The sequence below is a fragment of the Bombina bombina genome, chromosome 7, assembly GCF_027579735.1.
Source record: "Bombina bombina isolate aBomBom1 chromosome 7, aBomBom1.pri, whole genome shotgun sequence".
Taxonomy (NCBI): domain Eukaryota; kingdom Metazoa; phylum Chordata; class Amphibia; order Anura; family Bombinatoridae; genus Bombina; species Bombina bombina.
Window position 1 is genome coordinate 130,263,792 of NC_069505.1, and position 26,666 is coordinate 130,290,457.

General features: G+C 38.6%; 1 protein-coding gene across 4 annotated transcripts in view; it reads left to right on the top strand.

Moving 5' to 3' along the window:
• The window catches only part of DGKZ (diacylglycerol kinase zeta), an 821,282-nt gene that overhangs the window by 784,094 nt on the left and 10,522 nt on the right, over window positions 1–26,666 (top strand). The window lies entirely within an intron of this gene.

Consider the following 26,666-nt stretch of genomic DNA (forward strand, 5'->3'; position numbering starts at 1 on the left):
GATGACTGTCACATGATACAGGGGGCCGGAAAATGGGAGAAAAGAATAATTTGGCAGGCAAAAAAAATCTACTGCTTATTTGAAATTCAGAGTAAGTGCTATTGTATTGTCTTTTTATTATGTACTTGTTTATGATTTAATTCTACTGCATTGAGTGGTCTTTTAAGATATCCAAGGCATTTTTGAATAGCCTGCAGTGTTTTTCCTTACTACCTCTATTGGAAGACTTTTCCATCAATCATCTTCCCTTTCTGTAAAGAAGAGTTTGCACAAATTCCTTTTAAATGTGTTACGCTCTACCTTTATTTCTGTGTTTAGCTTGGTGCATGACATATTCTTTTATAGCCCAGCACACCCAAAGTCAAGCTTTGTTCCATGTATCTAAGATGCCATTATATGGCCTTTTAAAACTAGATTTAGACTTACAGATAAATCAGTTTCTTCACACTTGAAATAGGACTATATCAGAGCTGGTATGTATATAATGATTTACTGCTGGAGTATACAGATAAGCTTCTTAGGCATCTCCGGGGTTGGGTTACACCACACATATACATCTCCTATCCTGTTTAAGTTAGTTCATTTATATCTGAGCAAAAACCTATTCTGAGAATATGTGGTTCTACATTGATGTGAAGAAATTTATTTAGCAGTAAGTAAATATTATGCTACTGTAGAATCATTTAAGTACTGAATGGTTTGTCCTAAAACTGGACCCTATAAAGGCAAATATGAGACAAAAGACCCTCTGCCTAGGCCTAAGAAGACATGGTCTGTAAGACATATTTAGTAAGTGATGCTTGTGCTAATGTAAACTCATTGATTTGGTAGAAGTTAATTGATCTGGTAAAACGTAAAGTTTGCAAGGAAGACTAAGTTACTGCGTTGCATAACTGCTCCACTTAAGCTTCATGGTTAGGAGCCCAGGAAGATTCAGCTTTAAATGAAACCTGCCTTTTCCTGAATGAATTAAATTCAGTTGGCTGTATAAACTTCTGAAGTTTTCTGGCACTAGAATGGAGGACAAAAAGAAATTAAAACTTTGTGATTTCCTTCGTAGCTTTCAATTAATATTTGATAGTTCTCACAACGTCAAGTTTATGTGGATGAGCAATTTGTTCATTTCTAGAGTTTGGATAGAAGGAATTTAGAAGTAATCTTCCAAGAAGAAATCATCTTCAGCAGAAATATAGTAGGAGTTGTAAAAAAATATCATGATAGAAAATCAGAAAAGGATGGAAACATAGAAGAGCACCTAGCTCAGATGTATATGTCTAGCTGTGGACAAAGCCACCAGAAAAATAGTCTTCATTTAATGACTAAAAAATATTTTGAAAAGTTTCCAAAGGATGACATTGATGAACCTGCAAAACCAAATTTAGTGTTCATAAATTAGTGTGGACCTCCAAAGAGTTGCCATTTCGCCCACAGCAAAAAACATTAGAATACCTTCTCCTTGTGAAATTCCTTAGAGTTTTCTCTTATTTGAATGAGATGTATTTTAGGAATCATGATTCACCAATTTCTTTGAAGTTTCCATTAATAATTCCTTGTGGAGATGCAATTAATAATTGTATGGCTCAGGAAGTCTGCCTGGTAGGTAAGATTACCAGGACTAATCCAAGGATACTTTTAGCTTCTTATATTGCAAGTTTATCATAATGGTTATATGTAACTGTTGTCATATTACCCTGTTGGATATAATGCTACTAAAAAAGGGTCCCCGAGTCTGTAGAGCTAGAAATAATAATGTGAGCTCTAAAAAAAATTCTTCAAAGGGAGAACTTCTGAGATGACCATTTTCTATGAGGTTATTCCAAAGCACAAAGGACAGCTCATATTAGCAACCGTATTGGAGTACTTGAGTTTTGTAAACCACCAACTACATACCTAGGATATTGTAGAAGCTCAGTGGCAATGGCCTCATGTGGAACAGCACAAATAGAGATACATCCAAAGTGGTTTCTATCAAACCAAGCACCATTATTCACAAGGAATGTTTATGTGCTTGAGATTACTGAGTACTTGTGTGTTCTTTGGATGTAAAAATTATATAAAAAGTAGAACAAAAAAAACAACAATATCTTGGGGTGTTAACCCATAATTATGTTAATAAACACTGCTTGCAAAGTTGCATTTTTAAACCCTCAATGGCGTCAAAGAATTAGCCCTTATGCAGCCATAGAATAATATAATGAGTATACATTAGCATAAAATTACTTCTAATGGTCAGTAAATCTTCCCAATATTATCATGTGGATAATATTGTGTAGAGTTACTGACCACAAGATGTCAATATGCTCTAATATTATTTATTATTCTGTGGATATATAAGGGTTACTTTTTGGTGTCCTTGAGGGTTTTAGTTGCATTTTTGTAAGCAGTGCACATTATTACAAGTAAGGGGTAAAAATCTGGAAGATTGTTGTTTGCTGCTGTTGGACATACAATAATAAAAGGAAGATTTTTGAAAGTTTATGCTGCTGCCTATATGATTTTTGCACTGAGAGTTTGAGTTTGCAGTCACCTGTCAACATGCACTGAGGTTCTATTACGTGTGTCTGATTTTCTGGTCTTTGGTTCTGGAAGAAATACTCTGGCCCAGCCGACTATCCAGAATATAACCTGATTTGATAGCACTAGATAGCTCTCTGAATTTTTAATCTGGCATCAAAATGTCTGAAGCATCAGAATCACCTTATATCTGTGGCAAGCAGGGGTCAAGTCGGACGGGAACGCATGGGAACGGAGTTCTTGCACTATTTTTGCAGGAGGAACTAAGTTCTCTCTCGACAGAGAACAGAAACATTTCAGTAAACACTGCTGCTGCTGGTGGTGGGAGGAGGAGCTGGATCACAGTCTGGTTAGAGGGATAGTGAGATCCTCTAGTAATAGGCAGTAACACTTCCTACAATAAACTATATGTAAGACTGTCACGGTCCTGCTGTGTTATCACCCCTGTTATGAATATTATCTTTATTATCTTTTATTACACATGGTGCTTACATTTCTGTATGGCTTGCTCTGTGGTTATTTAGCTCCCCTCAGCAGAAATAGAAAAATTGCACCTTTAGTGGGTGAGACTCTGTGACAAAGGAGGATTCTCAGGCTCAAATGCAACCATTGGATTTAATTTGCTTTCATTAACCAAAGTCTATAGATTATATACAGGTATAACCCGCTCATACAGCGGGTTAGGGACCGGAGCCCCACTGTAAAGTGAAAATCGTTTTAAAGTTTTCACTTGCCAGTGTGTTTAAAAACTTGAAAACATGTTTGAACTAACATATATTAGGGGTTCAATAGTGCTACGTTTAGTTTAACACTAGCACAGCACATTATTCAATTAGTGTTCAATAAATGCTGTACCTGTAAAATAGTGACAATTACTGTAGTAAAATTTGCCAGACTATAGCACTGAGACACAGATTGCACTGTAATGCTGTAAACATATTGAACTAAGCCTAACAAAATGGTCCCAGTCACTTTTCTCGCAATCTCACAATGATTACAGCATTGTTTCAAAATACTTGGAGGTTGAACTTCAGCTCCAGAAAGCGCTGTATTAGCGAAGCGCTGTAAAGTGAAGTATACCTGTACATATAAATAGAGTGTGTGTGTGTGTATATGTATGTATATATATATATATATATATATATATATATATATATATATATGAGGTTGGAAGTCTTGGTGAGTTCCCACACTTTTTTTGTAGGACTTGCAACCATTTTTACTGCTTTTAAAAGGAAGTGTTTCAGATAAAGAGTTACAGATAATCTGTACCATCTCTACAAAACAGTCTTAATACTTAATATTCTTGATGAAAGGAATATGTAGGTAATTATCCTGTTTGAACCTTAACCTGGTATATTTCCTCTTTAAATTTTAACAGTAGTAGTAAAACTATGTTAAGGAATTTCTTAACTTGATCTGTTTGCAAAACAGAAACAAAGGTCTCATGCTTCTTCTTACATCTAAAAGGTGAAGAGCCCTCAGAGAAGTTTAGCCACTGATTCTGGATTTCTCTAAAGAAAATATAGAAAGTTCTGTTTTTGGGGTTAGACTTAGGTTTAGGGGTTAATAATTTTATTAAGTTTCCGGTTGGGGGCGGAGTGAATAGCAGCTCGCTCCATGTCGGCGTGAAGCTCGACCAAGTAAAGAACCTGCTCCCTCTCTTAGCCTCATACCCCTATAGCTGGGGGGTCAGTGGGCTGTAATTGTGCTAACGTTAGCCGGAGATGGAAACCACAGTGGCTTAATAGAGCCTAGCGGGGGTAACCGCTTGCTGTATAAATACAGAAACTGTAACACACTTGTTACTTTTGTAAAGAGTTGTGTTTGTTGCTCTTTTGTATATTGTCTCTGATACTATTTCTGTGTAAAAGAGATCAAATACGGTGAACTTATTGTTCAAAAAATAGTTGATATTATCAGAAACTTGATAGCATGTTCTGAGTAATATGCCTTTTCTGAACTAAAGAGGGTTTGTAGCATGATCATATATATATATAAAGAGCTATAGTTTAGATAGCGAGTATAACTTCAGTTAGATAAATTGTATCTTAGTTATTATCCTCTGAGTCTCCGTTCATCCATTCATCTTCACACACTCACACACCAAAATAAAAGTTATATTTACAATATCCTTTAAGCGGTATTACACTTAACTTTTAGTCAGCTTGCAAATGATTGGTGATTCAGTTCAACATACATCAGTGAAGATGAGAGCAGTTTTATGCGGTAAATTGTTGGCACAGTTCGTATGCATAAAATACAGTCAGGGTGCAATTTACCTTAATCCGATTCAAACCGATGCTGTAGGAAAAACAGGAGAGAGCGTCTTACCTGGAAGAGACTCGAGCGGTTTGTGAGACCGCGGCGTGTGAGCGTGACTTACTTCCGGTTATCGGTGAAGCGAGGAGACAAACAAACAGAGAGTTCAAACTGATAACTTGTAAGAAAGATTTCTGTAGAAATAAGATTAACAACTTGTCTTGATTGTAGTCCAGATTGAAGAGAATCAGAAGTTAAAGTTGAGATAACAATTTCTTGCTTTGACCTGAAAAGGAAAGTAACCTGCGAGTATAAGCAGGATAGAGAAGTGTGCTTGACATACACTTCAATTAACAGGCAATTTGTAAGTGGAAAGGTGAGCTTTAAATAGGGGTGAGCAGTTGATGGGAGGTTCTACTTAAAGAGATATTACATCTCCCCCCCGTTAAGGGAGCACCCCTGGAGAACCTGGATGAGGTTTGGAAGGATAGCGACGATGGAAACGTTTAACAAGGTCAGATGCATGAACCGCAGACTGAGGTTGCCAGGAATTCTCCTCAGGACCATAACCTCTCCATTGTATCAGATATTCCAATCTTTTCCTCCTGATTCGAGAATCCAATATCTTTTCCACTTCAAATTCCTCTTGGTTATCAAGAAATGTAGGGGGTGGAGGAGTTAGTTTTAATCTTTCATGATCTGATATATAAGGTTTTATAAGAGAGACATGAAATGTATTGTGTATTCGATAATGTGTTGGTAGGTGAAGTCTCACTGCGTTAGGATTTATGATTTTGTCAATAATGAAAGGTCCTATAAATTGGTTAGCTAACTTTTTACTTGGTGTCTGTAGCCGTAAGTGCTTTGTGGATAAAAGGACTTGGTCACCTATTTTATAGTCAGGTGTTTGTCGTCGTCTTTGATCATAGTAAAATTTTTGTCTGTCCTTGGCTTCAGCTAGGTGAGTCTTTAGAATCTTTAACCTGTCTTGTAAGTTATTTGTAAAAGTGGTAGCGCTCGGGGAATTAACTGTTGTGTTAGTGATTGTTATGGAGGTAGGGTTGTATCCATAAGTGGCAAAAAATGGAGTCATTTTTATTGAAGAAGAGATGGAATTATTGTATGCAAATTCTGCCATAGGAAGGAGAGTGACCCAGTCATCCTGTAAGTGCGTAATGTAGCATCTAAGATATTGTTCTAATGTTTGGTTTAGACGCTCTGTTAACCCATTAGTCTGAGGGTGAAACGCTGTTGAATATCTTGCATCTATTTTTAACAACTTACATATAGATCTCCAAAATGCGGAGGTAAATTGAGTGCCCCGGTCACTTATTATGGTTGTTGGTAAACCATGTAATCTGACTATAGAACTGATGAAAGTCTTAGCAGTTATCATAGCAGTGGGTAGAGCTTTAAGTGGAGTAAAATGTGCTAGTTTGGTCAACTGATCAACTACTACAAATATCGTATTATATTGTTGAGATGGAGGTAACTCAACAATGAAATCCATGGATATGACTGACCATGGTCTATCAGGAAAAGGTAGGGAGGTTAAGTATCCAATGGGTTTCTTGTGTTCTAACTTGTTCCTTGCACAAATATCACATCCTGTTATGTAATCTGTTATGACCTTTTCCATCTGTGGCCACCAAAAATAACGTTGAGTCAATTCGGTGGTCTTTTGAATTCCGGTATGACCTGATAGCATGTTATCATGTGTGTATGATAATATGAGTTTACGTAAATTTTGTGGGATATAAAGTCTTCCTTTATGATAAAGTAAACCTGTGGTTTCATCTTTAATGCAATCTTGAGGTATGGTTATCTCTGTTGTTAAAGCTGAAAGTATCTCTTTCTCTAGGTTTGTGAGTGATCCTAAGAATTTTTCTTCTGGTATTACTAGTGTTGGTTCAATTGCTGTTAAGTTATTTTCGTATTGTCGTGACAAAGCGTCTGCTTTGGCATTGGCTGTTCCAGGCCGGTAGGTTATCTGAAAGTTGAATCGGTCCATAAATAAAGCCCATCGAACCTGACGAGATGAGAGGGTCTTATTAGTTTTCAGATATTGTAAATTTTTATGATCAGTATATACCAAAAATGGTTCTTTGGTTCCTTCTAATAAGTGTCTCCAATGTTCTAGAGCACATTTTATCGCTAATAATTCCTTATCACCGACACTATAATTTCTTTCTGCAGGTAGGAAAGTCTTAGAGTAGTAAGCGATAGGATGGATCTGTTTTGTTATGACGTTTTGCTGTGACAATACAGCACCAATCCCTGAATTAGATGCATCCACTTCTAGAATAAATGTTTGGTTATAGTCCGGTAGAGCTAAGACAGGCGCGGTAGTGAAAAGGTCTTTTAGCTTAATAAAAGCTTCTTGAGTCTCATTGTTCCAAAGAAATTTCCGTTTGTTACTAGTTAATTGAGTGAGTGGTTTTACCACTGAAGAGAAATCTTTGATAAATTTCCTATAAAAATTTGCAAACCCCAGAAATTTCTGGAGTGTGCGTAGAGTTGTGGGCCTGGGCCAATTGATAATTGCTTGGATCTTTTGTGGATCCATTTCAATCTTATTGGGCTTTAGAATATAACCTAAGAATTTAATTTCAGACACATGGAAAATACATTTTTCTAATTTAGCGTAGAGTTTGTTTTGTCTCAACCTTGTCAAGACCCACCGAACATGTTTTTCATGGTCTTTTAAATTCTTTGAGTAAATTAGGATATCATCCAGATAGATGATTACACAGATATCAATGAGGTCATGGAAAATTTCATTTATGAAATGTTGAAATGTTGCTGGAGCATTGCATAATCCAAACGGCATAACGTTATACTGGTATAATCCGTATCTGGTGCGAAATGCGGTCTTCCATTCATCACCCTCTTTTATACGGATTAAGTTGTAAGCCCCTTTTAAGTCGAGTTTTGTAAAAATCGTGGCACCAGTTAGTCTTTCCAGTAATTCAGGAATTAAAGGTAAAGGGTATCGATTTTTTATCGTTATTTTGTTTAAAGCTCGATAATCAATAATGGGGCGTAATGTTCCATCTTTGTTTTTAACGAAAAACATCCCAGCAGCTGCTGGTGAAGTAGAGTGAGATATGAATCCCTTTCTGAGGTTTTCGTCTAAATACGTTCGTAGATCTTGTAATTCTTTTTGATTCATTGGGAATATTTTCCCATGTGGTATCTGTGAGTCTGGTATAATATCTATTGGACAATCAAATGTCCTATGGGGAGGCAAATTTTCTGCTTCCCTTAAATCGAATACATCTCCTAGATCCTGATAAACCAATGGTACACTCTGTTCCATTGTAGCTATGTTACAGTGAGGGTAACAGGTGGTTTTACAATAACTAGAAGTAAGGAGTACAGTGTCTTGACTCCAATCTATTTCAGGGTTATGTGTCTTCAACCAAGTATACCCTGATATAATTGAATGGTTAGCTATAGGTAATATATCAAAAGATAAATATTCCGTATGTCCCCCGATAGTACCCATTAAGAGTGGTATGGTATGGTGAGTGATTGGTCCGTGTTTTACTAAGGTTCCATCAATTAATTTTACAAAAACTGGGTTTGCTTTGCACACTGTGGGAATTTTATTTTGAACAACAAAATCAGTATTAATATATACACCTGTCGCCCCAGAGTCAAGTAATCCTTCAGTCTGTAGATGGTGTTGATCCCACTGTAAGGAGAGAGGTATAGTTAACTGTTGTGTCTTAATAGATTTATGTAACTGTTTTATGTGATGTATCTTACCCTTCTTTTGTTTTGATAATAAAGGACAAGTACTAACGGAATGTTCTTTGTGTGCGCAGTACAGGCAGAGGTTAGATAATCTTCTCCTTATTTTTTCTTCTGGGGTAAGTGGTCCCCTAATAGTCCCAATCTCCATAGGTACAGGGTTGGTGTGGGATTTTTCTTGTGAGGTTTGTGCAGGATATGATCGTCTTGGAACACTGTCACTCGCCATTCTTTCTGCCTTTCTCTCCCTTAGACGTCTGTCCAAAGTAATACATAATTTAGTGAGCCCTGATAAAGTCTCAGGCATTTCTAGACGTGATAATTCATCTTTTAATCCTTCAGATAAGCCTAACCTAAATTGGTTTCTGAGGCTTATCTGATTCCACTGGGAATCTGAGGCCCACATCTGGAAGTCCGTTATGTATTCCTCAATGGTCCTCTTCCCTTGTCTTAAGGCACGTAATTTGGATTCTGCATTAATCTGAGTATCAGCGTCCTCATATAAGGTGGACATGGCAGAAAAAAATTCCTGTAAGGAATTCATTATAGGATCATTTGCCTCAAATAATCTGTTGGCCCAGGTCCTGGGTTCACCCACTAAGTATGATATGGTGGTACAGACTTTTATTCTCTCGGTATGATAGGTTCTGGGTTTAAGAGAGTAAAGTAAGTTACAAGCATTTTTAAAATCTCTGAAAGTAGCACGTTTTCCAGAAAATGGAGTTGGAGGCTGAATCTGAGGCTCAGGTAACTCCAGCTCTTTAGGGGTTAAACATTCTTTAATCAATGCTTTTAATGCAGTGTTCTCTGTTTGTACTTCAGTTAAACCATGGGCGAGGTAGTCTAATTTTTTGTTAATGTTGGTAATTTCATTTTGAACCTCTTGTGCATCCATGGTGGAACTGTTACTTAGCAGAGTTTGAGGCCTGTTAATTCTGTAACACACTTGTTACTTTTGTAAAGAGTTGTGTTTGTTGCTCTTTTGTATATTGTCTCTGATACTATTTCTGTGTAAAAGAGATCAAATACGGTGAGCTTATTGTTCAAAAAATAGTTGATATTATCAGAAACTTGATAGCATGTTCTGAGTAATATGCCTTTTCTGAACTAAAGAGGGTTTGTAGCATGATCATATATATATAAAGAGCTATAGTTTAGATAGCGAGTATAACTTCAGTTAGATAAATTGTATCTTAGTTATTATCCTCTGAGTCTCCGTTCATCCATTCATCTTCACACACTCACACACCAAAATAAAAGTTATATTTACAATATCCTTTAAGTGGTATTACACTTAACTTTTAGTCAGCTTGCAAATGATTGGTGATTCAGTTCAACATACATCAGTGAAGATGAGAGCAGTTTTATGCGGTAAATTGTTGGCACAGTTCGTATGCATAAAATACAGTCAGGGTGCAATTTACCTTAATCCGATTCAAACCGATGCTGTAGGAAAAACAGGAGAGAGCGTCTTACCTGGAAGAGACTCGAGCAGTTTGTGAGACCGCAGCGTGTGAGCGTGACTTACTTCCGGTTATCGGTGAAGCGAGGAGACAAACAAACAGAGAGTTCAAACTGATAACTTGTAAGAAAGATTTCTGTAGAAATAAGATTAACAACTTGTCTTGATTGTAGTCCAGATTGAAGAGAATCAGAAGTTAAAGTTGAGATAACAATTTCTTGCTTTGACCTGAAAAGGAAAGTAACCTGCGAGTATAAGCAGGATAGAGAAGTGTGCTTGACATACACTTCAATTAACAGGCAATTTGTAAGTGGAAAGGTGAGCTTTAAATAGGGGTGAGCAGTTGATGGGAGGTTCTACTTAAAGAGATATTACAGAAACAGACTTTTTTGACCACAAGATTGTCTCAAACTTCCCAGCCAGTGTGGTCAACTGAAATATAGCAGCAGAATTGGAGGATACTTACATAAAGGCGGCACTGGTGAGAAGGAGAGCGGTGTTTCCGGAGGGGTCCTTGCTTGCGGTGGCTCCGGAAGGCTGAACGTGAAGATCCGGTCACGCTGCAGAGGGTGGCGCTGCTAGCGCGCTGAGGGATCCGGGCGTTGCGCGCCTCTCCGGCAGCACTGAGGATCAGCAAGGCAAACCAGAAGGACCGGAGTAACAGAAGACCGCTGTTGGAGTTCCCTAAAAGTGTGCAAGGAGAGCACAGTACCTGCGTATCTGTTGCTTCCAGATGATTGCTGCTTGTGGCAAGTGGGTGAACACGCATACCAAACACACGCCGGAGACCGCAAGTATTCAAGTTTTTGACGAGTTCCTGGCAACTCGGCCTATTCATTCATGTTATGGTACTCTCTGGATAACCTGTGACTACCCGTATCTGATATAAGGGCTAAATTAAGAATACTGTAGCCTTAGGGGCTAATGTGTCATAGCCTGGGTCTGTGTTGATAACCCTAGAGAACTGGGGCAATTTTGTTTCCATGAGGTATAGGGCTCCCATGGACTAGAACCTCATTTCAGAGGTATATGACTATCAGGAGTAAAAGTATTTTGTCCTATATACTAAGCAAGTGGTAAGAAGGACGGTAAGACCTAACACAGGAGTGGAGTATAAAGATCGTCAAAGAAGAATTAGCTCAAATAAAAGGACTGCAGAGACTTACAGTTTGCCTGATATATGCCTATAACTTATAGCTGAAAATGTTTAGAAAATCAGAGTTATATACATAGCTTCCTCTATAAGATAAGCTATACCTTTAAGTTAATAACTTGTAAGAGCAATTTCAGGTATTATTATCAAATAACACCTTTCCTAAATAATATTGGTCAACCTGATATTAAGCTAGAGGTTTCCCTTAACCCCTTAACGACTGAGGACGTGCAGGGTACGTCCTCAGAAAAAAGGCAGTTAACGCCTGAGAACGTACCCTGCACGTCCTCAGTGTGGAAAGCAGCTGGAAGCGATCCTGCTCGCTTCCAGCTGCTTTCCGGTTATTGCAGTGATGCCTCGATATGGAGGCATCCTGCAATAACCTTTTTAAGCCATCCGGTGCAGAGAGAGCCACTCTGTGGCCCTCTCTGCACCGGAGATCTGTGGCTTAATGCGTTGGTGGGTGGGAGCCGGACCGGGAGGCGGGTGGCGGCCATCGATGGCCCTGGTGATGTGAAGGGGGGCGGGATCGTGGGCGGGGGTGGCTGGGGGCGCGCACGGGCGTGTGCGCGTGCACGGGAGGGTGGGGGCGGGCGCGTGCAAGTGGAGGGAGCGGGTGGGAACCGCTACACTACAGAAAATGCGCAAATAAAAAAATGTTAAAAAAAATGTTAAAAACGCAAAAAAAAAACGATCAGCAAGGTGGTGGGGGTTTGTCTGTGTGTGGGGGGGAAGCTACACTACAGAAAAAAACTAACAAACAAAAAAAAGCACTTTTTATTGCAAACTGGGTACTGGCAGACAGCTGCCAGTACCCAAGATGGCCCCCAATAAGGCAGAGGGGAGGGTTAGAGAGCGGTTTTGGGGGGGATCAGGGAGGTTGGGGGCTAAGGGGGGGATCCTACACAGTAGCATATGTAAATATGCTAAAAAAAAATTTTATTTTTTTTTAAACCCTTTTATTTTAGTACTGGCAGACTTTCTGCCAGTACTTAAGATGGCGGGGACAATTGTGGGGTGGGGGAGGGAAGGGAGCTGTTTGGGAGGGATCAGGGGGTGGGATGTGTCAGATGGGAGGCTGATCTCTACACTAAAGCTAAAATTAACCCTGCAAGCTCCCTACAAACTCCCTAATTAACCCCTTCACTGCTAGCCATAATACACGTGTGAGGCGCAGCAGGATTTAGCAGCCTTCTAATTACCAGAAAGCAACGCCAAAGTCATATATGTCTGCTATTTCTGAACAAAGGGGATCCCAGACAAGCATTTACAACCATTTGTGCCATAATTGCACAAGCTGTTTGTAAATGATTTCAGTGAGAAACCTAAAATTGTAAAAGATTTTACGTTTTTTTTAATTTGATCGCATTTGGCGGTGAAATGGTGGCATGAATTATACCAAAATGTGCCTAGATCAATACTTGGGGTTGTCTACTACACTAAAGCTAAAATTAACCCTACAAGCTCCCTAAAAGCTCCCTAATTAACCCCTTAACTGCTGGGCATAATACACTTGTGGTGCGCAGTGGCATTTAGCGGCCTTCTAATTACCAAAAAGCAACGCCAAAGCCATATATGTCTGCTATTTCTGAACAAATGGGATCCCAGAGAAGAATTTACAACCATTTATGCCATAATTGCACAAGTTGTTTGTAAATAATTTCAGTGAGAAATCGAAAGTTTGTGAAAAAATTTGTGAAAAAGTGAACAATTTTTTGTATTTAATCGCATTTGGCGAAATGGTGGTATGGAATATACCAAAATTGGCCTAGATCAATACTTTGGGATGTCTACTAAAAAAAAATATATACATGTCAATGGATATTCAGAGATTCCTGAAAGATATCAGTGTTCTAATGTAACTAGCGCTAATTTTGGAAAAAAATGGTTTGGAAATAGCAAAGTGCTACTTGTATTTATGGCCCTATAACTTGCAAAAAAAGCAAAGAACATGTAAACATTGGGTATTTCTAAACTCAGGACAAAATTTAGAAACTATTAAGCATGGGTGTTTTTTGGTGGTTTCAGATATGTAACAGATTTTGGGGGTCAAAGTTAGAAAAAGTGTGTTTTTTTCCATTTTTCCTCATATTTTATAATTTTTTTTATAGTAAATTATAAGATATGATGAAAATAATGGTCTCTTTAGAAAGTAGATTTAATGGCGAGAAAAACGGTATATAATATGTGTGGGTACAGTAAATGAGTAAGAAGAAAATTACAGCTAAACACAAACACCGCAAAAATGTAAAAATAGCCTTGGTCCCAAACGGACAGAAAATGGAAAAGTGCTGTGGTCATTAAGGGGTTAAAAAGGAGTGCTAATTGGTGTTGTTATATACCTATCTCTAATAATTTTTTATCTTTTGCATAGTTGGTACTATAAATAGAAAGGGAAGGGGAAAGGGGCAAAAAAAAAAAAAAAAAAAAGGGAGAAGCTCACCATTGTATGGTTTCAGAGGGGGTCCAGACTCATCCTCATATCACTTCTTATTCACTGTATGGATAAGTTTGTATCCCAAGCCAGAGTTAGCTCTCCAAAGATGCCTGTGAAGTCAAAGGATAAAAAAGCCAAAATGGCCGATACAAGCATTGAAGCAATAGCGGATGTAAATCCAGCTGCCTTTGACACACAGGCTCTTGTTGGCCAACTCACAGCCCTTTTTTCCCCCCAGTTCGAGATAATTAAAAAAGAATTAGGGACTATTGTTACGGAGATAGCGACACTCTCATTAGAAGTTAAACAATTTTCCGCTAGGATGTTGGAAGCCGAAAATAGAATCTCTACTATAGAAGATCAGGTTAATGATCAAGAGAGTATAATTCACAGCCAGGAAGCCAGGATCAAAAGTATGCAATTGCGCCTGGAGGATCTGGAAGATCGCTCCAGACGCAATAACATTAGGATCATTGGCCTTCCGGAATCACCTGAATTCGAAGATGTTAGTAAATTTGTATCTTTAACTTTACCTCAGACACTGGGTGTATCAGCCCACTCCCTGCCACTCATAATTGAAAGGGTGCACAGAATTGGATCTAAAAGAGTTGCAGGGACTGGGTCGATTAGACCTAGAATGGTGATATGTAAATTTCTGAAATTTCAGGATAAAGTGGAAATTTTGAAATGTTACAAAAATTTTGGTCCTTTGATTTTTGATAATAGCAAGATTCTCCTATTTCAGGACTTTTCCGCAGAAACGTCCTTTAGGAGGAAAGGGATGGCGCCATATTGCACACAATTAATAAACAAAGGTCTAAATGCACGTCTACTATATCCAGCTAGAATTGTAGTAGAAGTTGGAGGTGTAAGGCATAATCTAAATCAAATAGAGGAAGCTAAAAAGTTTATCAAGATGTATAGAGGTAATCCTGAGCTAGAACATGATTCATCAGATAATCCACCTGGCTAGTCCAGGTGAATTCAGGAGGTAATAGTAGGGCAAATTACTAAGATGAAGGAAATTAAATGGGAATGTGTTGGTTATATATTTCTGTTTGTGTTTTTTGTGGTCATCTTGTTGTATATACAGGGCGGTTGCCCTCCCTTGTTTTTATTGTTGAAGGTTTGGTTGGTCTATGTGGTGTTTGTTATCTGTTTTTTTTTGTTTTTTTTTTCCCCGATTGGGTTAGTATCGGCAAATGACAAGGGATCTGAGATAAGGAAGAGGTTAAAAGGGAAAAGGTCATGGTATTAGAAGGTATTAAGATTTTATCATGGAATGTTGGGGGGATTTCATCACCAGCTAAACGTAAATTAGTCATTAAGACATTGGCAAAGCATAAACCTGACTTAGTCCTTTTACAGGAAACTCATCTGAACGAGCTAGAAGCCGCCAAGCTTAAAATCAAGTGGGTAGGGGAAGTGGTAACATCATCAGGACCTACTAAGAAAGCTGGAGTGGCGATCCTAATTCATAAAGCTCTTGAATATAGGATCATTAAAGCAGACATAGATATAGCCGCCAGATATATAGTGCTTCAAATTTGTATTAAAAATACCAGATTTATTATTTGTAATATTTATGCTCCTAATAAATTCTCTTCCGAATTCGGAAAGAATTAAAGGCAAGGTATACCCATTTAAAGCAGAGAATTTTGTACTCGGGGGGGGATTTTAATATGACATTGCAACCAGTATTGGACCGATTTAAAAAAAAAAATGCGGTATTATATAAAAAGGAGGCCAAATATTTCAAAAATGTTTGTAATAAATTAAAATTGGTTGATATTTGGAGAGTGCAAAACCCTGATACATTGCAATATACGTGTGAGTCCAAAGCCCACAGAACCTTTTCGCGTATTGATATTTTCCTGGTCTCAGAGTCTGTGTCCATCTGGAAGCTGGAGTCGGAAATCCAGCAGATCGTGATATCAGATCATGCAATAATATCGTTGTCATTTCCTCCTTGTGGAAAGATTAACTCTAATAAGACAGTGTTTTCATTTCCCAGGCACCTTTATACAGAATCAAGATTTTGTTCTTGGATCCGGCAAAAATGGTTTGAGTACAGCAGGTTTAATGCTAGCTACAGAAATAAAGTGCAAATATTTTGGGAAGCATTGAAAGCAGTACTGCGGGGAGAGATTCCAGCATATTTGAAAAGAAGAGATAAGATTATTAAAACAAGGGAGACGCAACTATCTAATAAAGTGAAGAATGCGTTTAGGAATTTGCAGATTGCTCCTTCGGGGGCTAATTGGAGTATATATTTAGAATATAGAAAGGAAAGAGATATTTTCTTAAAACAAAGATCACAGGAGGAAGAACTAAGAATCAATAGATATTTTAGAGGATTCAATGGGAGTTCGGTTAAATATCTGGCGAAACTTACCAGACACTTACCAGATGTAGGAAAAAAAGAAATTCTATAGTTGCGATAAAATATAAAATATAATGAGGTTAGGCATACTGACAATCAGGAAATTATTCAATTATTATCAAAAATTATATTCCGCGGTTAATATTAATCGATCCACCCAAGAAGTTTTCTGGGCGAAGGTTAAGACTCCTAAGTTATCCTCTGAAGATCTGGTAATATTAAATGAGCCAATTACAACAATTGAGATTAGCAAGGCGATAGACCAATTGAAGTTAAATAAAGCAGCAGGCCCGGACGGGTTCCCCGTGGAATTTTATAAATGCATGAAAAAAGAGCTATTGGAAGTATTAGAGAAATTATTCAATACTTATTATACCACAGATAATTCCATCTCGTCTTATTTTTCATCTGCCAATATCTCTCTCATTTACAAAAAAGGCAAAGACCCGGAAGATCCCGCATCTTACAGGCCAATTTCAGTATTAAATACCGACTATAAAATATTAGCAGCTATTTTAGCGGTCAGACTATCTAGGGGTCTACAGGATCTCATACATCCTGATCAGTCAGGATTTATGACCCAAAGGAATCCCATAAAGAACTTTCGTAAATTAATTACATTTTTGGATTACACATGGAATACTTGTCAGGAGGATGGGAGGCGGGAGATCCCAGATAGGGCAGTGCTCACACTGGATGCAGTCAAAGCATTTGACTCCATTATATGGGAACATCTATTCAGATCAATGGATGAATTTGGGCTCAAGGGTAATTTTGTTCAATTCATCAATAGAATCTATGCAAAACCTATTTCATATCTGGTGATAAATGGAGCCTGTTCTCCCCCAGTGGTTCTACAACAGGGTACTAGACAAGGGTGTCCATTATCACCATTATTGTTCAATATTGCCCTTGAACCATTTGCAATTAGATTAAGGGAAGGCCTATCTGGTATCCCATTGGGTCCCAATAGCCTTAAAGTATTGTTATATGCTGACGACATCCTGGTCTTCCTGGAGAATACTCGTCGATCTCTTCCAATGCTTCTGTCGTTGATTGAGGAGTTTAGCTCTTTTTCGGGTTACAAAGTTAACCTTGAAAAGAGCGAACTCATGTTTGCAGGAAAAATTACTCCCCCAAGGATTGAATTACCATTTAAAATGGTTAATGAAATCAAATACCTAGGGTTAGTATTACATAAGAATCCTAAACAGTGGTATGCGGCAAATTATATTTCAATCTTTCAGAAGATCAAACAAGACCTACAACTTTGGGCCTCTTTTCCGTTAGCCATTACAGCAAGGATCAACTTAATCAAAACTATAATTTTTCCCCGTCTATTGTATCTGTTACAAAATTTACCAGTTTTTATACCAAACAAGGATATTAACAAATTAAATGGTTATATTTCTAAATTCTTATGGAAGGGTAAGAAACCGCGTATTGCTCTTATGAAATTAAGGCAGAAGTCTTCCCGGGGAGGAATGTCCTTGCCAGACATTAAGTTATATAATATTGCAACAATGGTCAAATTTGCTTTTGACTGGATTGCGGATTTAAATAGGATTACCTCAATTGAGGAAGAGTCGTTTCTTATACACCCTTTTGCTCTAAAAGCTATTCCTCATTGTAAGTTGCGACAGTTACCATTGAATGTGCTCTCCCTAATCTCATTCAAGAATATAGTGCAGGCATGGCACAAATTTTGTACTATGCTAGGTATAGATCCGGCTTATTCAGATTATCTGCCCATTATGGGCAACCCGCAATTTATACCGGGGATTTCCCAGGGAGTGTTTAAGAAATGGAATGAAAAGGGTTTAAATTTAGTGAAGCAGCTTTTTAATGATGATTACCAAATTATAGGTGTGGAATCGTTTTTTTCAAATGTTTGATTTGCCGAAAACTAATCTGTTTGCGTTCTTTCAGATCCGTCATTTTATTTCTGCGCAAGGTTGGGTCTTTCCTATATCTGTCATTTGGTCTGAGGTCAAAATTATCATTCAGAAGTTTGCTAGACAAGCTACCTCAATCTCATTGATCTATGATATCATGTTGTCAAAACAAAGTCAAGTCCTCGTAGATAATCTATGTGACTTCTGGGTACGGCGAGGTATGGACACAGATTCTGAGAGTATTGAAAAGAGTTTTTCCATGTTAAAAAAAAGCAAGGTCTCTGTGGGCTGGAGGGAATCACATGTTAAGCTTATCAATAATTACTACTTGTCCCCTCAGAGAATTGCCAAATTCTATCCCACTAGATCAGGTAACTGTCCCAAATGTGCACATATAAGTGCCGACCTATTGCATATGTTTTGGTTCTGTCCAAAAGTCAATCAATTATGGTCAAAAATTACTTACTGGTTGGGCCTTCATCTTAAAAATTCTCTCTCTTTAAAATTGCAGGATGTTGTATTTTTGAAGTCAGTATCAAATATAGGGGACCACCTCTGGATTCATATTGTTAATACCACAATATTGGCAGTCAGGCACCTTATATTAAAACACTGGATATCTAGTAGAACTCCGAGATTTAATGAGGTTGTAAAGGTCATACAGGAACAGATAGTTTTCGAATCTTATCAAATGCAGGATGCGTCATAAAGGAGAGTCAGAACTTTTCTATCAACATGGTCCCCGTTCATTAAGTCCTACCCCTCTTCTATACAAAAACAAATTCTCTTCCATTTTCCCTCCTCTGTCAGCTTTGCGGAACTAGTCTTATTAGGTATATTTCCATCTTCCTGGATTGATAGTAGACAGCAAAACAGTGGTTAAATTGGAGTTTAGCCCATATTGGGGGGGACCAATTAATTTTTTCTTTTTTTTTTCTTTCTTGTTTTGTTTTGGGTTGTTTTGTTTTGTTTTGTTTTGCTTTGTGTTGTTTTGTGTTGTTTTGTTTTGTTGTGTGTTGTGTTGTTTCGTCTTGTGCGGTCCCATTATGTTGGGGAAAAAAAAGAAAAAGGACACCATGCAAATGAATTTAAGAATATTCTTTTTGTAAAGTTATATACCAATAATGGTTGAAAGATGAATTTATATTGTCAGTGTAATGGTTATTATACATTGATTTGGAAGCATTGTAAAATATTACTTTTGTTTATTGGTGTTCAATTATTAAATAAATATATTAAAAAAAAAAGAAAGTTCTGTTTTTGTATTTCCTAGGAACCACATCATAAAAAGGTGAATTAGTATTCTTAGATTTATACTTCCTATGAGGACCCCTAGACACCAAGCTACAGAGCTAGGAGACCTGTGAGTACTCTTGTCAATAGATTGGAGCCACATTTTCTGTAAGGTTGACTCCAGGAAACTTTTAAAATAAGAATTAACTCCATTAGAAATCCCTACCTCAGAATTAGTGGAGTGGTAAAATAAATAGGGAGAAGCCTCAAACTCATTGTGAGACTATTCTTCAGAATTCATAGTAGTAGTGAAAACATTAGAACAGGGCTCAGCAAACCCTGGAGCGTGCCTTTCGTCACTATAGGAGGTGGCAGAGAATTGTTAGAAGATTTGGATAGTCCTGTAATGGGTATGAGCGTGGGAGCCAATGGCTCCTAGAATCTAACCCCTGGCTCCTAACTTTTTGGGTTATTCTCCATATATCTATATACAAATCTCAGTTAATGAAACGTTAAATGCAGTATGGCCTCTCAGGGGAAAGTATAAAATGCACCTTTGCACCCTTTATCTTTTTATGTATGAATAAAAAGGAACATGATACTCAATATGTGTTACATAGCTTTGTTTTGTTTGTTTTTTTAAAACCGGATGTTCATGTGCTGAATAAAACATTTTTTTTTTGTCAACCAGTGAGATGATGTATATAACTATGAAGTTCCTGTTTCAACTTACATTCAAATAACTTTTACTTTACCCTTTTTCACGCCAGAAATATTTTGATAGTTTTCATTAAAAATGTATTAGGAAATATATTATTATTTGTGTTTTACATAGCCATAAATGTATGTGCAGCCCTAGAATATTGATCTACGGCCCCATTACTAATATTAATTACAAAAAGAAAAAGGAATAAGAAGGGAAAAAAAGGGAATGGAGGTTTAAGGGGCACTATCATCCACTATAAAATATATACCTTTAATTTCATTAAAAATCCAGGTTTGGGAAATAATTTAGATTCTCAACCAGTGAGGTATATCAGAGATAAATTAAATAAATTTGATAAAAAATATTGCAGTTGTGAGTATAAGCGTTAAACTAATTTCCTATATATGCTCCACTGTAGAATAGGAATACAAATATTCATGTACTTAAACCAATTAGCTCACAGTGATACATATTCCATGTATGCCTGGCCGATAATCAGGATACCTCGGCATCAGTCTGGAAATGTATTTGTGGCTTCCTGGCACTAGTTATAGACACACAAACATAAAATAGCACAAATGCATTTCGGTCCGTAAACGGACCTTTGTCAATGTGAAGTTGTCCAATTCAAAGACAACTTAAATTCTGTCATGTGATCATGGGGCTGTCAGAAGATGCTTAGATACAATGTAATCACAGAGGTAAAAAGTATATTACTATAACTGTGTTGGTTATGCAAAACTGGGGAATGGGTAATAAAGGGATTATCTATCTTTTTAAACAACAAAAATTCTGGTGTTGACTGTTAGACAAAATATATACTGTATATCTGTAAAGAACGATAGATGATTGAATGCTTGATAAAGAGAGAATGGGACACGCAAATATTTTTGTAAGTAGGGTCGGTAATTAATTGCAAGTTTGGCTGGGGGCCACGTTACATTGTACCCACACATAGACTAAATATGTGTAAAAAAAAATTAGATTGTAATGATAGTTTTGGAAATTAGTCAGGGTTAATTAATATTAAGCTTTGTATAGTAGTACTCAAATTTACAAAATGTAGCAGACATACACTTGCTTAATTACAATAGTTAGATGTTACATTTGAAGGGCAGATGTTTCATGTAATTTGAAAAATTAATATATATGTGTTAGTGTATATATAGATATATATATATAATATATTTATAATTATATATTATATTTATAACTTTTTTTATTCACAAAGGGTATGCAATTTTAAAGGGACATGATATCCAAAATTTTCTTTCATGATTCAGATACAACATGCAATTTTACACAAAATTCTCATTTACTTCTATTATCAAGTTTTCTTTACTCTCTTGGTATCCTTTTTGAAAGAAGCAGCAATGCACTACTGGGAGCTAGCTGAACACAGGTGCGCCAATGAAAAAGTCATATTATGAGCAGCCACCAATCAGCAGCTAGCTCCCAGTAATGCATTGCTGCTCCTGAGCCTATATAGGTTGATTTTCAACAAAGGATACCAAGAGGAGGAAACAAATTAGATAATAAAAGTAGATTGGTAAGTTGTTTAAAATTGGTTGCTCAATATGAATCATGACAGAAACATTTTGGGTTCATTTCCCTTTAAGAGACTTTTCAATCGATTGTTTGTGGCTATACACATGTATCTTGCCATTGGCTCACCAGATTTTTCTCTTGTTAAGTGTATTCAGTCCACGGGTCATCATTACTTATGGGAATATATTCCCTTCCCAACAGGAAGTTGCAAGAGGATCACCCAAGCAGAGCTGCTATATAGCTCCTCCCCTCACATGTCATACCCAGTCATTCTCTTGCAACTCAACTAGTTAGGAGGTTGTGAGAAGTCTGTGGTGTTTTTATACTTAGTTTATTTCTTCAATCAAAAGTTTGTTATTTTAAATGGCACCGGAGTGTACTGTTTATTTCTCAGGCAGTGTTTGGAAGAAGAATCTGCCTGCGTTTTCTATGATCTTAGCAGAAGTAACTAAGATCCACGGGGCTGTTCTCGCACATTCTGAGGAGTGGGGTAACTTTCAGAAAGGGAATAGCGTGCGGGGAATCCTGCAAATGAGGTATGTGCAGTAAATTATTTTTCTAAGGAATGGAATTGACTAAGAAAATACTGCTGATACCAATGTAATGTAAGTAAAGCCTTTATTACAGTGAAAGCGACTGTTAACAGGCTGATTTAAATATACACAGTAAAGTAATTTTCTGAGGAATGGAACTTGACTGAGAAAATGCTATTAATACTGAAGTGATGTTATAAGCCTTAAATGCAGTAGGAGGACTGGTATCAGGCTTATCAATAGAAATTTATACTTCTTAACAAAAGGAGGTTTAAAACTATTTTACTGGCATGTTTAATCTTTTGTGAGGTACTTTGGTGATAAAAACTTATTGGGGCAAAAAATTTTTCCACATGGCTGACCGTTTTTTTTCTGCATAGAAACAGTTAACTGAAACTCCCTATGTTGTAATATTGAGTAGGAGGGGCCTATTTTAGCGCTTTTTTGATGCAGTAAAAATTTAGTCTTAATCTTCCTGCTTCTTCCTGCATGAACCAGGTCGTCTCCAGAGAGCTTAAGGGACTTCAAAAGTCATTTTGAGGGAGGTAATCAGTCACAGCAGACCTGTGACAGTGGTGTTTGGACTGTATTAAAAAACGTTTTTTTCTATACTGCTTATAGAAAACCGTTTTGGTTATTAAGGGGTTATTCATCAATTTGCAAGTGGGTGCAATGCTCTGCTAACTTAATACATTTACTGTGAAAATGTTGTTGCTATAACTGATTTGGTTCATTGTTATTTCAACGGTGACAGTTTTGGTGCTTCTTAAAGGCACAGTAGCGTTTTTCTTTATTGCTTGTAAAATTATTTACAGTGTTTTCCAAGTCTGCTAGTTTTATTGCTAGTCTGTTTAAACATGTCTGACACAGATGAGTCTCTCTGTTCACTATGTTTAAAGGCCAGTGTGGAGCCCCACAGAAACGTGTACTAAATGTATTGATTTCACTTTAAATAATAAAGGTCAGTCTTTATCTATAAAGGAATTATCACCAGACAACGAGGGGGAACTAACGACTAACTCTCCTCACGTGTCAGTACCTTCGCCTCCCGCTCAGGAGGCGCGTGATATTGTGGCGCCTAACGAATCAGGGGCGTCCATACAAATCACTTTACAAGACATGGCTACTATTATGAATAATACCCTGACAGAAGTATTATCTAAATTGCCAGAATTAAGAGGCAAGCGCGATTGCTCTGGGGTAAGAATAGAGCGCGCTGGTGCTACAAGAGCCATGTCCGATACTGCGTCACAGTTTGCAGAACATGAGGACGGAGAGCTTCACTCTGTAGGTGACGGATCTGATCCAGGGAAACCGGATTCAGAAATTTCTAATTTTAAATTTGTTTGAGAACCTCCGTGTATTGCTAGGGGAGGTTTTAGCGGCTCTGAATGACTGTAACACAGTTGCTATTCCAGAGAAGTTATGTAGGCTGGACAGATACTATGCAGTACCGGTGTGTACTGATGTTTTTCCTATACCTAAAAGGCTTACAGAAATTATTAGCAAGGAGTGGGATAGACTTGGTGTGTCTTTTTCCCCTCCTCCTATATTTAGAAAAATGTTTCCAATAGACGCCACTACACAGAACTTATGGCAGACGGTCCCTAAGGTGGAGGGAGCAGTTTCTACCTTAGCTAAGCGTACCACTATCCCGGTGGAAGATAGTTGTGCTTTTTCGGATCCAATGGATAAAAAATTGGAAGGTTACCTTAAGAAAATGTTTGTTCAACAAGGTTTTATCTTACAGCCCCTTGCATGCATTGCGCCTGTCACTGCTGCTGCGGCATTCTGGTTTGAGTCTCTGGAAGAGGCCATTCACTCAGCTCCATTGGATGAAATTATGGACAAGCTTAAAGCACTTAAGCTAGCTAACGCATTTGTTTCTGATGCCATTGTACACTTAACCAAACTAACGGCTAAGAACTCCGGATTTGCCATCCAGGCGCGCAGAGCGTTATGGCTTAAATCCTGGTCAGCTGATGTGACTTCTAAATCTAAATTGCTTAATATTCCTTTCAAGGGGCAGACCTTATTCGGGCCCGGCTTGAAAGAGATTATCGCTGACATTACTGGAGGTAAGGGTCATACTCTACCTCAGGACAAGGCCAAATCAAAGGCCAAACAGTCTAATTTTCGTGCTTTTCGAAATTTCAAGGCAGGAGCAACGTCAACTTCCTCCGCCCCAAAACAGGAAGGAACCGTTGCTCGTTACAGACAGGCCTGGAAAACTAACCAGTCCTGGAACAAGGGCAAGCAGGCCAGAAAACCTGCTACTGCCTCTAAGACAGCATGAAGGGTTGGCCCCCTATCCGGAAACGGATCTAGTGGGGGGCAGACTTTCTCTCTTCGCCCAGGCGTGGGCAAGAGATGTCCAGGATCCCTGGGCGTTGGAGATCATATCTCAGGGATATCTTCTGGACTTCAAGGCTTCTCCTCCTCAAGGGAGATTTCATCTTTCGAGGTTATCAGAAAACCAGATAAAGAAAGAGGCATTCCTACGCTGCGTACAAGACCTCCTAGTAATGGGGGTGATCCACCCAGTTCCGCGGACGGAACAAGGACAGGGATTTTATTCAAATCTGTTTGTGGTCCCCAAGAAAGAGGGTACCTTCAGACCAATTTTGGACCTAAAGATCTTAAACAAATTCCTAAGAGTTCCATCATTCAAAATGGAAACTATTCGGACCATCCTACCCATGATCCAAGAAGGTCAGTACATGACCACAGTGGACTTAAAGGATGCCTACCTTCACATACCGATTCACAAAGATCATCATCGGTTCCTAAGATTTGCCTTTCTAGACAGGCATTACCAATTTGTAGCTCTCCCCTTCGGGTTGGCCACGACCCCGAGAATCTTTACAAAGGTTCTGGGCTCACTTCTGGCAGTTCTAAGACCAGGTATAGCGGTAGCTCCGTATCTAGACGACATCCTGATACAGGCGTCAAGCTTTCAAATTGCCAAATCTCATACAGAGATAGTTCTGGCTTTTCTGAGGTCGCATGGGTGGAAGGTGAACGTGGAAAAGAGTTCTCTGTCACCTCTCACAAGAGTCTCCTTCCTAGGGACTCTGATAGATTCTGTAGAAATGAAAATTTACCTGACGGAGGCCAGGTTATCAAAACTTCTAAATGCTTGCCGTGTCCTTCATTCCATTCCACGCCCGTCAGTAGCTCAGTGCATGGAAGTAATCGGCTTAATGGTAGAGGCAATGGACATAGTGCCATTTGCGCGCCTGCATCTCAGACCGCTGCAATTGTGCATGTTAGGCCAGTGGAATGGGGATTACTCAGATTTATCCCCCCTACTAAATCTGGATCAAGAGACCAGAGATTCTCTTCTCTGGTGGTTATCTCGGGTCCATCTGTCCAAGGGCATGACCTTTCGCAGGCCAGATTGGACGATTGTAACAACAGATGCCAGTCTTCTAGGCTGGGGCGCAGTCTGGAACTCCCTGAAGGCTCAGGGATCAGGAGGAGAAACTCCTTCCAATAAATATTCTGGAGTTAAGAGCAATATTCATTGCTCTTCTAGCTTGGCCTCAGTTAGCAACACTGAGGTTCATCAGATTTCAGTCGGACAACATCACGACTGTGGCTTACATCAACCATCAAGGGGGAACCAGGAGTTCCCTAGCGATGTTAGAAGTCTCAAAGATAATTCACTGGGCAGAGTCTCACTCTTGCCACTTGTCAGCGATCCACATCCCAGGCGTGGAGAACTGGGAGGCGGATTTTCTAAGTCGTCAGACTTTTCATCCGGGGGAGTGGGAACTCCATCCGGAGGTGTTTGCTCAACTGGTCCATCGTTGGGGCAAACCAGAACTGGATCTCATGGCGTCTCGCCAGAACGCCAAGCTTCCTTGTTACGGATCCAGGTCCAGGGACCCGGGAGCGGCGCTGATAGATGCTCTGGCAGCCCCTTGGGTCTTCAACCTGGCTTATGTGTTTCCACCGTTTCCTCTGCTCCCTCGACTGATTGCCAAGATCAAACAGGAGAGAGCATCGGTGATTCTGATAGCGCCTGCGTGGCCACGCAGGACCTGGTATGCAGACCTAGTGGACATGTCGTCCTGTCCACCATGGACTCTACCTCTGAGGCAAGACCTTCTAATGCAAGGTCCTTTCAATCATCCAAATCTAATTTCTCTGAGACTGACTGCATGGAGATTGAACGCTTCATCCTATCAAAGCGTGGCTTCTCCGAGTCAGTTATTGATACCTTAATACAGGCACGAAAGCCTGTTACCAGGAAAATCTACCATAAGATATGGCGTAAATACCTGTATTGGTGCGAATCCAAGAGTTACTCATGGAGTAAGGTTAGGATTCCTAGGATATTGTCCTTTCTCCAAGAGGGTTTGGAAAAGGGCTTATCAGCTAGTTCGTTAAAGGGACAGATCTCTGCTCTGTCTATTCTTTTGCACAAGCGTCTGGCAGAAGTTCCAGACGTCCAGGCTTTTTGTCAGGCTTTGGCTAGGATTAAGCCTATGTTTAAGACTGTTGCTCCCCCGTGGAGCTTAAATTTGGTTCTTAAAGTTCTTCAAGGAGTTCCGTTTGAACCCCTTCATTCCATTGATATTAAACTTTTATCTTGGAAAGTTCTGTTTTTGATGGCTATTTCATCGGCTCGAAGAGTCTCGGAGTTATCTGCCTTACATTGTGATTCTCCTTACCTGATTTTCCATTCAGACAAGGTAGTTCTACGTACTAAACCTGGGTTTTTACCTAAGGTAGTTTCTAACAGGAATATCAATCAAGAGATTGTTGTTCCTTCATTA